Here is a 15,355-nt window from a genome sequence, read left to right as displayed (position 1 = left end):
TTCTCCTCCTTCTCAAAGAAATATGTTTTAGTAGTCGTGTAATCGGCATGTTTTATCAGATTATCTTTGATTAAATCTTTAAAAAAGTACGAAAAAAGAAATCACTATGTTACTCAGAGTGAGTTACTGTGTATTTAAAATATATTCGAAATATATTTGTTCGATTATACTTTAACTTAGCTTCTCGTGATACATGTCTGAATCGAAATTAAATCAACCACCATCAACTTCTACACGCGATTTTTCTCGAACCCCTTTCACCGCCCTACGCCCTACATTCGGCCCAGGTATAAGCAGTATGAACTCTTTTCTTTTCGAGGCAAAGAAATAACATGCATGGTCTTGACGCATGACAATGCTTTATAATAGTAATTAGTATAATGAATGCGTTGTTAATGCTACTTATTTCTCGGGCCATGAGAGATTTTGCGATGTGCGAGTACAAGCACATTTATGTACCTACAAATGAATGAATAATTCAGTGACTCAAGGAAGAAAACCGGGTACATTCTTGTTATAATTATAATACGCATTCTTCGCGTATAATGCACTATTCAGTGCCACAATAATGTCGATATTTGATCTTCCAAAATTAAACTAAATACGACTTCATTGTGAATTAAATCATATTTCCAAGATTAATGTGCTCAAGATTATTTAAAGGCGAAAATGGCGGGCCATGTCTGCCGCCCAAAATAATCACGGCGTTGACTGAACATAATTTATCTTTATCCCACGAGATATTATCCGATAATGCTTTTTGTCGAAAGTCGATTTCAGAACGAAACTCAATTTCATGCTTGGTCCATGGCGCGCCTTCGTCCTTAGCGCATTACGTATTCCAGCTTGTCCCTCCCTCCCTTTGATATTATTGTTGCGTCGTGTTCTTTTTTTAATCTTTAAACTGGCAACGTGTTCGAAGTTAGGCGATCGGGAGTACCGCGGTGAGTCGGGTGTTCATTATAAATCGCATCAACAGGGGGAGAAGAAAGAGAGAAAAGGCGTAGGGGAACACTGACCACAGATTATTCCATGTAATATCTTCTTCCAAGTCCAATGAGCGTACTAAATTCGGCAGCAGCGAGTTTTTTAGATGTTTACACCCTAACTTGAAAATACATGTTCTTGCTCCTTCGGGATACTTTCCGATTTTACGACTTTTTGATCATTTTTATGCATGATAGCGATCTCGAAAATTTAATCTATTTCGAGAAATGAATTGAAGCGATTATAATATTATTTTTATATTTCACCTTATTAGATAAATAAGATATTTTTATTTCTGAGATATTTTTATTATGACGAATAAAATGTTTCCCTAAGAGAAGTTTTTTACTTCATGAATGTGTTTTTATTTATTATATAAATTTTAAAGAGAGAGAAGATAAAGAATTAATATTTATTAAAACATTCAAACTCGCTGTTAATATGAGCGAAATAGTTTTGCATTGTACTCGTTTCTTTCAACTTTGCTATCGCTTTTCTTACAGTTAATATTACTAGGATTACTGTATCATTTATTATTCTAGCGCACTAATAACTAATGCCACGTAAACCTACGCGAGAAGATTTGCTATTAGCGTGAAAATCAAAAGACACGCAGATGGCTCGAGGTAGTCTGTAACTCTTTACAACACGACAAAATCCGGCACAGTAAGATGACGGGAATACGGAACCTATTAATATTCTTTTAGAACCCCGTGAGAAAAACTCCTGAGGGGGACTTTTCTTCAGCTATTAACATAAAACGACCATCGCGTAGTTTCTCACGAATTTCTCGACGATATTGTTTTCGAAAATTGATTAGAACAACTTGAATCCCTATTATCATTATTAATGAAACGATTGATAAAATGTATTAGTGTTTACAAAATCTACTAAACAAATTTTTCAATTGCAACGACGTTTGTGAAACTTTTGCACAACTTTATTCACCTTCTCTGCAAAAAAACATTCTTTCTTTTGTAGTGTACAAAATGAAAGTTTATAAAGATTAAATAGCAAGGAACAATTTATATATAGATTCTGATTTGTATTTAGTCATGTGATATGCCAGACTAATACCTTGCAATATTTCTCATGTGCCTAATTTACATCAAAGAAAGTTTCCCGTCCGAACCCAGGTGGTTATCCCAACTCTTTTGCATCCTAGTGTTCACCCTTCGGTATAGACGAAATTTTCATAAAATTCCTATAAATAATCGCGACGGCCCGTCCTTATTTGTGCATAATATTTATATGCTACGCATGACCTGAAGCAGGGATCGTACGTCCCTCTTGAAGGTTTCGAGCTATCGGTTAGGTATACCTAGAAAATCGAAGGGTGAAAAGAAGGCAGAATAGATAACACCTCTAACACCTGTGAAGGATCAATACCTTCGACACCGATCCTTTCTCCCATGGAGCGTCGATCGAAGCCGTACAATATTATAAATTCTCGTTCAAAAGTCCGCCGAATATATATAACGTCAAAACGTACAACGGAAAACGCACCGCAATATTCCCTATTAAACATATTTGCAAGATGGGTGAAACAAATAAATTTTACAATTTCAAATTTATAATTCGTACTTTTTATATATGCCCCGCGTATCCGACGAAATGCGATATTTTTAGCGGAATAAAGATGATTGTGTGAATGTTGAAATACTAGTCGTTGAGCAACATCACTACAAGTTTAATAACTAACATTGACTCGCGTTTTATGTAACATAACGATGATGCAAACGTAACAATGGTTATATAAAATACCAACAAGTGTTCAAGCGAATAACACTGCTCTCCTAGCTAATTGACGTCGCTATCTTGGAAACAGGAGAGGTTGAACTGTAATAGATACTATGAGAGCCGAGATCTTAAAGGAGGCAGGAAATTATCGTGCGCGTCAGCGAGTTTGTTCTAACATTCTCGATCTTACTACAGTAAAAGCGAAATGAGAGGTAGAGAGTTTAGTTCCAAACTGCGCGATATTTCTTTGCCTTTATGTTAGCGGGTGCTCCTACTTTTATTTCAATATTAAACGAGATACTCGAGCAAATTGAAGCTTACATTTCTACTGCAGTCAATTTCTAACATTTAACTGCACCATGCGCAGAAATGATATTTTGGCATAAAATTATTTAAAATTATTTTTTAAAAAGAAAATGGAGTTCTCTAGTAAAAACCAATAGATAAATCTGTTGTGCCCTGCGAATTATTTGAAGGTATTGCAAAAAAAATAAATTAATAAATTAAGAAAATAATTGTAACATAATTATATAATAATACAAACGCAATGTGTTCAAGAGACTACTATGGTTCGCCTCGAAACTTGTTAAGTTTAATGGAACATGGAGGTCGAATTTGACGAAAGACAGAAAAGTCACGTAAAACATTTTTGAAAGAGATGAATTTTCGAGCTCTTGAAATATAGACGCTACGGTAAAAGAAGTCGCGTGACGAGCCGGCGGCAGGGGGGGGGGAGGGGGGACAGGCGTCGGTGGTGGCAGGACCCCATCGTCGTGAAATCGACGAGCAAATACTTAAGGCGTAACCTCGTTACGCTAGCAGCCAGTGGAAAAGCGAGGAAAATCCTCTCTGAACCCGCCTTTAGCAGCGGCGACGCGGAAAACTCTCTTCCGGTCGTTCGGCGTCCGTTCGACTGTTCGAAATGCAGTGGTAATACGTCGATGCGCATTCATAAAAGTGAATACATCGAATCATCGAGCATATACATTGGTGACAAAATACTGGCAAATTCGCGGCGGATTCTTTGCTAGTTAAAAAAGATTGCCACGTTAAAAACTTCTTCGTTAAAATTCTACTCTACTTCCTTTTGTGTCTATCGATTTTCACAGAAAAACGTCTATAATAAAATTTCCTAATATATCGAACAAATGTCCTTTTCCGCGACTAATTTCACGAAAGTTGGAAGTGAAGAGAGAAGAGTCTCATGGCAACATTTGCATGTTCGATGATAGGCGACGACTGCTGATGTCAGCAATTTCAACTTTAGCTTAAGCGTACTCTCAAATTTCGAAATATGAATTTCGAGCCGCCGAGGAATCCTCTAAATAAAATATAATTTGCATTCGAGCAAAATCCTCGTTTCCGCCATCGGCAGAGACGGTGACGTTATAGTTCCACGACATACGTATCATCGCCCACGTTGTTTCCACTTAGTTTGCAGTTCTCCGCAATGTATAGCCACGTAACGCGAAGCGTTGCTCGCGAGAAATCATACTTTTCGTAGAGCAGTGCGTAAAGAAAGAGGGAAAGAGAGAGAGAGAGAGAGAGAGAGAGAGAGAGAAAAAGAGAGACAGAAAAAAGCGGCTAATGACGGGAAAGTTTGAAAACGGACGACCGACATGATGTAAGCGGGTGCGGGAAAGTGGAACGGGGGCAAGACACACGAGTTCCCGAGGCGAACTCGGCGCATAATATGCTCGCGTACACCCTGTCTTGCGCTAATTACACTAACTCGAGCTAAAACGGACTAAGTAACGACATATAAACGGGTCTCCCAGCGGCGCGCGCGCTCGGGCACGTAAGGTAATTACCTAATTCGGCCATGCGTAATTGCCGGTGATTAAAGTGTCGCTTTCGTGGCGCGGCAGAAACGACGTGACATTTCACCGACAGCTGCAGTCGATACGGATATCTCGTTTCTTCCATCGCTGATCCCTAACTCACGAAGTTTAGATTGGGACGCGAGGAAAACTCTGGTGTACTGTGTTGTGCTGCCGAGCCGGACGCTCCGCACGCGCGCGCATACGATTACCTTCGGATATTCCACGACTTCCACTATTGTCACCAACGTAAAGCATGCGAGAATTGCGGAATTAAGGTACATTTGCACTCGTTACTGCAATAATTATTAACTAACATAATTAACGGATTACTATAGTATATATGAAAAAAAAAAACACCCGCTTGGAAATATTAATAAATAAGTCTGTCCGTGTCGGTGACAGCCTGACGTCAAATCGAATCATGCCACGAAGAACGATCGGTCTGTGGAGCGTAGACGCGAAATCATTTTGACACCGAGCGCGTCGCGTAAATTCGAGAAGAGAAGAAAGTGATTCTCGCCGATGCGCGGCACAATAGCGATCTTCATCGAGGTAGGATTTTATATAAGGTAAGGATCACAATACTACGCGGAGCGCGCTCTCCAGTTTCGTAAGATCATTTTTTCTCGACGGCAGAAACGAGTTTGAGGTCGGGACCAGGGGGCGAGCGAGCAGGGGTTTAGAATAAATCAAGTGGAAGGGCTGTGCGAGTCCGCGAGTAGAAGCATTTCGGGCCTGGCTTTGTACAGGGCCGCTGCGCGAGGTCCTAAGAGAGAGAGAGAGAGAGAGAAGAAAAAAAAACGTCAACGGGAATAGCGAGGGAGGGAAAGAGGGAGATCGCGCGGAGGAGAGAGAAAGAGGGTATAAGAAAGAGAGAACGAAGTGAGCGAGTCACGTTGCAGGAGCAACGACTGAAGATATCAATCAACGGGCACATTGTGCTCAAGGATAATTTGACGCGCGGCTGAAAGGGCCAGATCTCAAATTCCACGATCGGATAATGGCCCCTATAAGACCCAAAAAAGGGTGGGTCCCCGAGGGTATGTACCAAACCGCAGCTTATACGGACAGCTTCGTTTCCCCGGCACGCCACTAAAGAGACACACTCCACGATTGTCTTCCAAGCTAAGTTTTCGTTTCTATATAACGGGAAACACATATGTTGTCCGAATGCTCAAAAGAGTCGTCTCGAAAAGCGTGTCTATCGTAACGCGCGACGATTGCATTTCGCATTATCAATCAACTTTTTCGAAACCCTCCTATCCGTCGCGTACACATCTTCCTTTTCCGCGCCCAATTTGCCATCTTCGTAACTTTCAACTCATCAAGACGAACAAATCGAAGTTCTTGATTGAAGTCTCGGCGGAAAAGAAACATAATTCGTCTAAGTTACCGTGTAATTTCAATTGCGCAGCACACTAATTGCGCCTTCGAGAAATCCAAGTGACTAAGCGCGGCGAGTATCCGACGGCTGAGAGAGGGTCGCTCACGTCTAGATGTATGACAAGATAGTCCTTTCTATCGTGACGAAATTGACATTTTTCGCGATTCGTCGATCACTCTCGATCAAAAATGTTGTTTTCAACCCCCACGTCAATACAAATATTAATTCAAATTTAATATTCACACTCCCATATTATATCACGCTAAGGAGGTTTATAATTGTTTGTTGCGAAAAAAATTAACAACGATTTATAGAGATGCAAGTATTGTCCCGCGAATGTAAAACAAAATCTGCGGATGTGCGTTTACAGTGTTATGCAATGAGGAAAGCTGCTATGAAATATTACCGCGATTCCGTCTCTAACGACCTGATCGCGTGCAATTAGTATTCTTCTTGAGACGTCGTTCAATCGAGATGTCGTGATCGCTCTTTTCTCGTTTTTTTATTTCTCGGTTTCTTTCTCGGTTATCCTTGGAAAACTTGCGCGCTTGTATCGTATACCTAGAAACGTCCGTAATTTGACGTTGAAAAATATATTCCGTGTGACCGAGTGTGATATGATGAATAGTTCACCATATAATCAAATCTGATATTTAAAAAGACTAATAACCCACACAGTAGATAGTTTAAAATCACATCAGCGAAGTTTTTTTTATTATACGAGCGCCGATTACGTGTGTCATATTCGAGAAGAAAAAGATTAAAATACTTCAAAAACCGGGCAGAGAGAGAATCATATATCATTTTCAGCTTGAATTATTGGTGGACTTAAAAATCCGCAGATCAAAAACTGTAGAAATAGAAAACTCCCGAAATTTCACAACGTTGTTTTAATTTTTTTCAACTTATTTTCATTAAAAAATTTTATTAGAATGGAAGACAATCACGTTCGACTGAACACTTTTTAGAAGCGTAATAAGATATACGGTCTTTATACGTAGATCACAATATTTCGTCGATGCGGTTTGTGAACCTTTCGAAAAGCCCGCAGGTCTTCTTTTCCGCCTCATTCCGATGTTCAATGGAACACTTGACTCTCGGATTCTCTCAAACGTAGAATTGAGATCCTCAAAAAGAGTGGCAACGACTCATGCGGATTGCCGATACTTCGATATACAATGCAACCCCAGGACGCTTGCTACCTGATGTGAGGCACGTGCCTTTCCTTTCCAAAGATTTGATGAATTCTCTGACCTGGCAAGCCACCATCTGATCTACGAAAACCTTCACAGGTGGACTCTCAAGGCACACTAAGCAAAGGGCATTTGCGATCAACTTGTTTACCTAACAGGTGGATCTATTCTAGTAACGATGATCACTCGAAAATTGTTTGCGCAACTCACTCTCGGCGAGATATCAAGTCCTCTTGGAAGTCCCGATACGTTTCACGAGATATAGGAACACTCTCGAAACACGAATACACGAATGCCTATAAACGCGATTGCATTTTTTTCTACTGCAGAGAAAAACGTGTAGCAACAGGTGAATTTAAAAACCGATTTTTTAGTATCGAACACACCGAAGCGTCTGGTAGGAAGAGAAAAATGTCATATAAATGATACATTCTTCTCCTAGTACGTCATCAACCTCACTATATTATCAATTTTTGCTGCAGTAATGCACATACGTGCGAAAACTAAAAATCATCTTTTATTTGATATTTTCAAAGGAAAAAATATTTATTTACTTTTGTTTAAATATTACAGATTCAACTAGTTTAACAAGAATACTAAAAATATATCTTTGCATATGTAAAGCACATTCAAAAACTGCTTACACGTAACAATATTTTGATAAATTCTCCAAATAATCTTTTTAATAAATTTCAAATATTATCAAAACACACGCATTAACATCTTATGAATTTTATCAATTTAGTTGAAAAAATGAACATTGAGTACGAAATATGAAACAACAATACTGTTTCGGACATTAAATCCTGTTGCAATGCAAATTCTATAACTATTTATTCGTTGTAAAATCGTGAGGGTAGTATAACTTTTGGTTTTTAGAAATAAATTTTTTGCAAATAAAACAATGAATATAAATATTTTATTTAGAATTACATTTGAGATTATTTTTCTTACCTCACTTGTCTATTTGATCACTGAATGTCTCGAATTGTAAGTGCCGTCGGCAGATCACACGACGAGTAACAAGTTCATCAATGGATAGTGGATATTACGTTCGAAACTTATGCTTGCGAACGGCATAGTGCAGTTTTATTCCACTTTACCACTTTTTACATTTTACACTTCCCGCACTCGCAGCGCTTCTTTTTACAGTTTCTTCCTCTAAGTAGTATCGTCATTGAACAACATTAACACGATACGACGACTCTCGTAGTGTGTTCACTGTTACGTTGCACCTTTAATGTCTCTACGATCTTCAGGAGCAGTGTGAGTACTTGATACTTGAAGATTGGTACTCTTGGTACTCGATCTCAATTTTATACACCATCTCTAGTTCGCGAACTTATTTTGAATGGAAGGTTCACGAGATTTAATGTACCCACGTGGTTTAACACAGTTCTTCGTGATTGCGATTACACTTCAGCACGCACCTATCTTTGTAGATACGATACGCTTTCTTCACGTGGTGTTGTATTGTTGTTCGTCTAATCGTATTCATAGATTCCATTTTCGAAGTATTGAACAATTTTCTTAATCCTGAGTCTTTAATTCGAAACTTCATGTCTTGAAGTTTGAACTGATCATAAGCCACCATTCTGGATACGTTGTTTTAAAAAATCTGCTAAACTCCAATTTGTCGCATTATCTTCTCAATTCGAACTTCAGCTTCTAATCTTCTTCCTTCATTGTTACTCCGATGTAAATAATTTCTTACTCCAAGTTCGTAAGATCAATATACAAGTTATTCCGGACTTTGACTATCTTCACACTGTTCACCGAAACTGTTGTCTGTCTTCTGTTTAATTCTTCTTGACATTGATCTCAGTTTAATTGACGATCTTCCCAGTAAAAAATCGCTTCAAATCGTTGAATCAAGCAACAATGGAACAACTGTTGCGTTTTTCTAGTCTTATCTGCTGATTGTCGTCACCAGTGAAAAAAGAAGAGAAGGTAAAAAGTAGAAGAAGAGATTGCTCAGGAAGGTCCACACTGCCTGGCGGTTTGATCGCTGAAGACTGAGCACCGTGCTAGCGTTTCGCCGCGTAGTAAGCCGGCTCTCGCCCCGCCATCGAGTTCTGTTTCTCTGCCTCTCCACGAGGAGCGTGGAAGTGAGAAAAATGTTCGAAAGGAACAAGAACAGAGCGATAGGCAGCGAGAGAAGGAGGGAGAGAGAAAGAGACACCCGTCGTTCTCGACCCACTCTGACGTTCTGCGCGTCCTTAGAGTAGTATGTCGCCGTCCTCGTCGGATACGTTCTCTGGATTTGCCCCCACCATGCTCCTTTCGTTCACCCCACCATCGCCGTGTTTCCTCTCTCGGCGTCACCCTGTCCTACCACCTATTCTTCCACCATCCTGACGACCTTGGAGTTTCGCGCGATCGCCGCTGGGCGGCACCAGCATCCAAACTCACGACCGAAACGCCGTTCGAGCGTAGCGAGTAACAAAGATCCCGTCGGTTAGCGCCGCTATGTGGGAGAAAACGCGCACCACTGGTTGGTGGAAGGGGTGTGGTAATCGCGAGGGTGAGAGCAGTCGGTTGCCCCTCTCGTCGTGAATAGATATCCCCTACTTCAACGCGAGTCTCGCTCCTCCTCCGCCCCCACCGCGGCGGCACGTGTTCCATTTTGCTCGAGCTGAGGTACACGCGAATCTTTCCATCTTTGTCGCGTCCGGTACGTTGCAATACCGCCGGTAGGGGATCGAATGTTCGCGGTGGGGAAGATAGATCAAATTCAAGAGTGGGGAGCAGAACGCTCTAACATCGCTAGCATGCGTCACGCGCTATCCACGCTGCAAATATAGCCAACTTTGTGAATAGTCAGATCCGTTAGTGCAAAGATAACCGAGTGCTATTCTGCTCGCTACTTTTGTACAATAAATCCATTGAAGTCAGTAGACTTCATCTTCAAGTATAATATGATTTATAATGTATAACATTCACACAACCCCATATATTTTGTCCATGATTAATATCTATCACTTTTCGTCTGTATATTTACGACAGATGTTTCGGTGTCGTATAATTTTCAATATTAACAAAGAAAGAAGTAAATTTAATTTTGTAGTCAAACCGGAGACATTTGTCCTTTTAACTATGTTAGAACTATCTTGTCGCGTGTCAATGTTTTTAGTGCTATGTCACGTGATTATAGTTAGACTATTGTTAATAGACGTTTCTAAATATTATATGTTAATAATCTACTTTATAAGACTTTCAGTCTTATGGTCAAATCAAGAGAGATTTGTGAAGAGTTAATTTTTGATGTTACTTTGTTTACTTCAGCGTTCGCTTTTGAATTGGAACGTACGATCTGCTGAAATAATCTCGTAGAAGACTGGAGGATTCTCTTTAAACTCCTAAATAATCTGATCATGTTAAATGTATTAGACTGTATAGATGTTGATTAAAAAATTTTTACGAAAAACAAATTGTAATTGTGTTAAGGTGTCTTTTTTTCTAACGTTACTATGCCTTAACTTATCAAGTTTTTAATATTATTTGTCATTATGAGTGCTACAATAATTATTTTATCCTCCAAAGTAGCATTAGTATCAAACGTATAAATTTTGTTGCGAACGCATTTTATCCCAGCACCCATCAGACGTGCAGAGAATATTGACATACGAACCAACAAATTGTGCACATTCCTGCCAAGCATTCAAACTTTCCCTGACAGCCTCCTTCGCGCACAGAATTATAACTACATTAACATGAGCACTTGCATCTTGCCATCCGGCGGACACTTCCAGCACTTCCACCGTCACGCACATTTTTTTCCTTCTTTTTTATTTGAGAAAACCCTAAATTCATCTTCTAAATCAAATACATTGGCAACCTTATATTTTTGAATCTGATTTAATAGCGGGATTAAAAAATACTATATGGGGAAAAAACAGTTCTCCAGATTATTTGATATACTGTCTGTAGCAGGACTTTAAAAAGATTATATTACGAGTAAATTCTAAAACGAATGCGTGTATGGAAAGGTGACGCATAAGTCGAACACAAGGAAATGTCTTGAGAGAATGTTGGCGCGCATTGAACTGGCTGTTGTCGAGCTCGATCGGTCTGCCTGAAGCGATATAATTTCCCCTTCGTCGCTTTCCCTGCGTGCGACGGGTCTACCACCGCCGCGTCCCACCAAACTCGCCGCAGCAACGCGAATTCTCCTATCTTCTCCTCCCTCCCCCTCTGCCTTACTAGAGTAAACGGCACCCCGGCGCTTTCAGCGCGGCGTCGCAGTTCGTGAATTCTGGAATTCCGCGCCACGGTAGCTCCACCTCCCCCTCACACGAGTCGCTAAATCTTTTTTAAACCACGCCTAGTATCCTGGTCGAGTAAACGAGACAGCTATAGAGTAAAAAAGAAGCGGGCACGCGCGAGCGACTCTGCCGTTTTTCCTACTTCTTCGATACGAACACATTGCGCGGTGAAACTCCACCCTCTTTTAACGGCGCCCCTCTTTTGCCTTTTCATACTCCCCCACCGATCTCTATCGTCCCCACTACTGCCTTTTCCGATCTCTACTGCACCAACATTTTTCCGCCACGCGAGATTTTCTACCGAATATAGTTTGTCACCCGATGAGAGAGGCGGCAAACATTTGTGACGCCTGTCGGTAGCTGGCGCCAGCATACGCACACTTCGTCTAACGGAGCATGCATTAAACCTGCCTTACAGGAAACAGGTTCTAGCGGATATCACGTATATGATTATACATGAAAGTATAGAAGAAGATAGTAGAGAGAACGGTTTTTTCAATCAATTTTGTATTTTAACATTTATATTTTTTTCAAGTTTTGTTTTTAATATTAAATGCATTTATCAGGGCAATATTTGCAAGTAAACATATATAAATTATATAAATATATAAAAATTAGAAGTTAAGTAAAGTCTTTTTTATGTCATAAAAAATACTAGAAATTGTAAATTATAGAAAAGAAATACCTTGGAAAAATATATAAAGCGCAAAACGTGAAAACTAATCGGCATGTTTGTTATAAACATACTGAACAAAAATAGATTAATAGTGATTGCAATCTAAATTTTGAATTGTATGAATTGTATAAATTTAAATATACGAATAAATTAACGATTAATTAGTATCAAAATATTGTTTGATTGATTGATTAAATTGATTAAACTTTTGTATGAAAAACTCTTTTTTTTAAATTCTATAATATATTTGATACATATGTTTCTACCTATGTTGTTAAAGCAGTTGTCTACAATCAGTCATGATACCGACACATCCTTTTTATTACTTTTTACCATATCCGCGTATTAAAGGCTAGCGACATCTGGCATAGACATTAAGAGATAAAGTACTATCTGTCTAAGAAAGTTTTAGCTTTCTGATTTACTCTATCTCCCTTTCATAATAAATATTTTTAATTTATAATTAAATAAACAAATATTTGATATTAATAACTTCAATCTTAAATTTTTGCAAAACAGATTACTTAAATAAAATATTGCCATTTTAAGAGCAACATGTCTGAAAAAACAATCTGTGAGACTTATTTAAATGAAATATAAATATTTAAACAAAATGTAAACGCTTGTAGATAAAAATAAACCAAAAAGATTTTTTAAGTATACTTAGATGCAAAATTAAAAATTTATTATTAAAATTTAATTAAAAGATGGCCTGAAAATATATTGTGTACAAAAAGTAATTATACAAAAATACTATTACTATAAAGTATAACAATTTAAAGATAACATTAAACATATATCGATCTTAGTTTATAAATCTTATCATTAATTACTAATTTTCAAGTTACACTTATTAGAAACACATAAAGTTGGTGAGTACGAAAATGCACTAATATGTTCGTTATGAGACAACCTTGCCAAAGGGGGCCGATAATCCGTGTCGGTATTTCATTTCTTCCCCCCCTGTGTAGAGTCGATAAAAGAGGTGCCTTTACAGTGTAGGTATTTCCAGCTGATTAACTTGAAATTAGGTGCAAACGGGGATGCTGCATGATGGCGCGTGTCGGTGCAATTTGTGTAAATTCGTGCAGCTAAGTGCACAGGAAACCGATCAATTGCTGCGGAATGGTCGAACTGCTTTCGATCGATCGCTACAATACCAGCTCCACATCTGCATTTTTATTACACTCTCGCCGCTTCCGGACGTTACCCTTTGCGTACGCGTCAGATACGTGTGAATATATCAACACATTAAAATTTATATAAAAGTTTTTCACATTTTTTTTTCATATTCACAACGATTAGAATTGTTAGGGATTTATTTTAATTTAATTAATATTTTCTAAAGACATGTAGATTATATTGTTGAGGTGCGAGTGCATTAAAACTATAATAATCAATAATATTATTCTCTCTAGTTTAGTAAATAATCTAAATAAAGTATACATTATTATATTTATAAATAATGATATTTAAATAAATATTTCTTCTTGTTTTTTTTTCTATTGAGAATTAAAAATCGTAATAGATTACTTTCATTTACGTAAAATATGTCTTTAATTATTATGAAGTAGACAAGATATTTTTTATAGATTTTTAGATGCTGAAAACCATACCGCAAGCATTTTCACCAATACTTTAAGCTTCTGAATTAAATTTAATGTGCAAAAAATGCATTTTGTAAATGTTTTATTTATTAGTCTTTATAAAAGATTTATATACAGTTTCTAATCGAAATTTTAAAATAATATTAACCGTTTTTTACAAAAAATTTTAAACAAAAAAAGTCATTTTTGCATCTCAATTATTTTGGAAATTTAATATGCTGTTGAAATTTAATTTGCGACATCATTTTCAGCATCTAAAAATCTAAGAAACATCTTGTTTAGATCATAATAATTTTTAATTGTAAGTAAGTGTTGTTTTAACTTTAAAATATTAATATTAATGTTAGAAGAAAGTCGCTAATACACATTGGCACAGACCTCCTAAATAAATAACACGACGGCTGTTATCAACGACAAAATAAAAAATATAAACTATAGCAAAACATAGAAATTATATATTTTATTTTATTATTGATTTGTGTGTGTGTGTGTGTGTGTTGTGTGTGTGTGTACCTTGGATTTAAATCTACACCTTTAGATATCGTATTGAAACATCTACATTAGTTGTATATAGTATAATATTCAGTAGAAAATATTTATATCACTTTATTTGTGCACCTACATGCGACGAATGACAGGGGAAAATGTCAATATCAGCGAGTGACTCAGTGGTTTTTCTAAACATTTCGGATTAAGGATAACGGATTGCGTCTCCATGGTAAGCAAGTCCAAGAGACTAATTCAGTCTAATGACATGAGCTTAAATGTACGATCCTCGGCTGTGATTGGTCGCCGACGGCGTTTCGCAATACCTGGAAGCCCATCGGACGATGGCACCCTACCGAGATGACGTCGCACAGCGGCGCGTGCATAACAACCGATGGATTATGCCAGTAGGCCTGTCGGCAGCCGTAATTGATTTCGCTTAAACGGCTAAGCGTATCAATTCCTCTAATAGCTACGTCATTGTGCGATGAAGGAACTGGAATGAAAGAAGCAGTTAGCCTCTTTCATTGGTGACTTTATATGTGTACGGAAAAAAAAAGAAAGAGAACGATAATGTTATTTTTGATGGCATATAATTTTTATATATTAATAAAAAGATCATTTTTGTTCCGTAACAGTAAAATGGTTGCCTAAATCTAGGCACCTTGTGAAGAAGAAGAAAGTCTAAAATGACAGAAAAAGAGAAGTCCACGTTGCACCATGTGATTTTTCTTTTATTATTTATTTACTATTGTGTTCTTTTATACTCGCCATTATATTATCTTTATTTTATCGTTTTTTTCAAACCTATATAGGTACATAGTAATTTAAATTATATAATACATGTTATAATACCATCGACGTATAGACTACGCTCAAGATGGAAAAATGTAACCGGTCGAAAAAAAAGAGACAGTGACTGATGGCAGCCAAGCTGTACCTTTTTCTAATCAGTAATATAGTAGGCTGGGTCAAGTTTATACATTTAATATTGCCAATCGATAGAATTTAACGAAAATTTATAATCGAATCTATAACCAGAAATTGTTAATTAATAAATAACAGCATCGTAAATACATTACCCAATCGAAAAGTAGTAATCATAATCTAAAGATAACCGATAAAACGACAATCTCATGATTTGTCTCATTTTTTTCTTGCAGATGAAACTTGTATACCATGATAATATTTAGA

At 37.7% G+C, this 15,355-nt stretch overlaps 1 protein-coding gene and 1 long non-coding RNA gene across 3 annotated transcripts in view; one reads left to right on the top strand and one right to left on the bottom strand.

The window, feature by feature from the left end:
• Positions 1-10,752, bottom strand: part of LOC118644463 — a 31,799-nt gene extending 21,047 nt beyond the window's left edge. The window contains exon 1 of the long non-coding RNA XR_004962236.1: positions 8,082-10,752. This is a non-coding gene — a long non-coding RNA (uncharacterized LOC118644463). The remainder of the gene's footprint in view (positions 1-8,081) is intronic.
• The window catches only part of LOC105839886 (UPF0489 protein C5orf22 homolog), a 639,614-nt gene that overhangs the window by 462,022 nt on the left and 162,237 nt on the right, over positions 1-15,355 (top strand). The window lies entirely within an intron of this gene.

This window comes from Monomorium pharaonis, chromosome 2, assembly GCF_013373865.1.
Source record: "Monomorium pharaonis isolate MP-MQ-018 chromosome 2, ASM1337386v2, whole genome shotgun sequence".
Lineage (NCBI taxonomy): Eukaryota > Metazoa > Arthropoda > Insecta > Hymenoptera > Formicidae > Monomorium > Monomorium pharaonis.
Note: the sequence above shows the minus strand (reverse complement) of the source record. Positions and strands in the feature narration are given on the sequence as shown.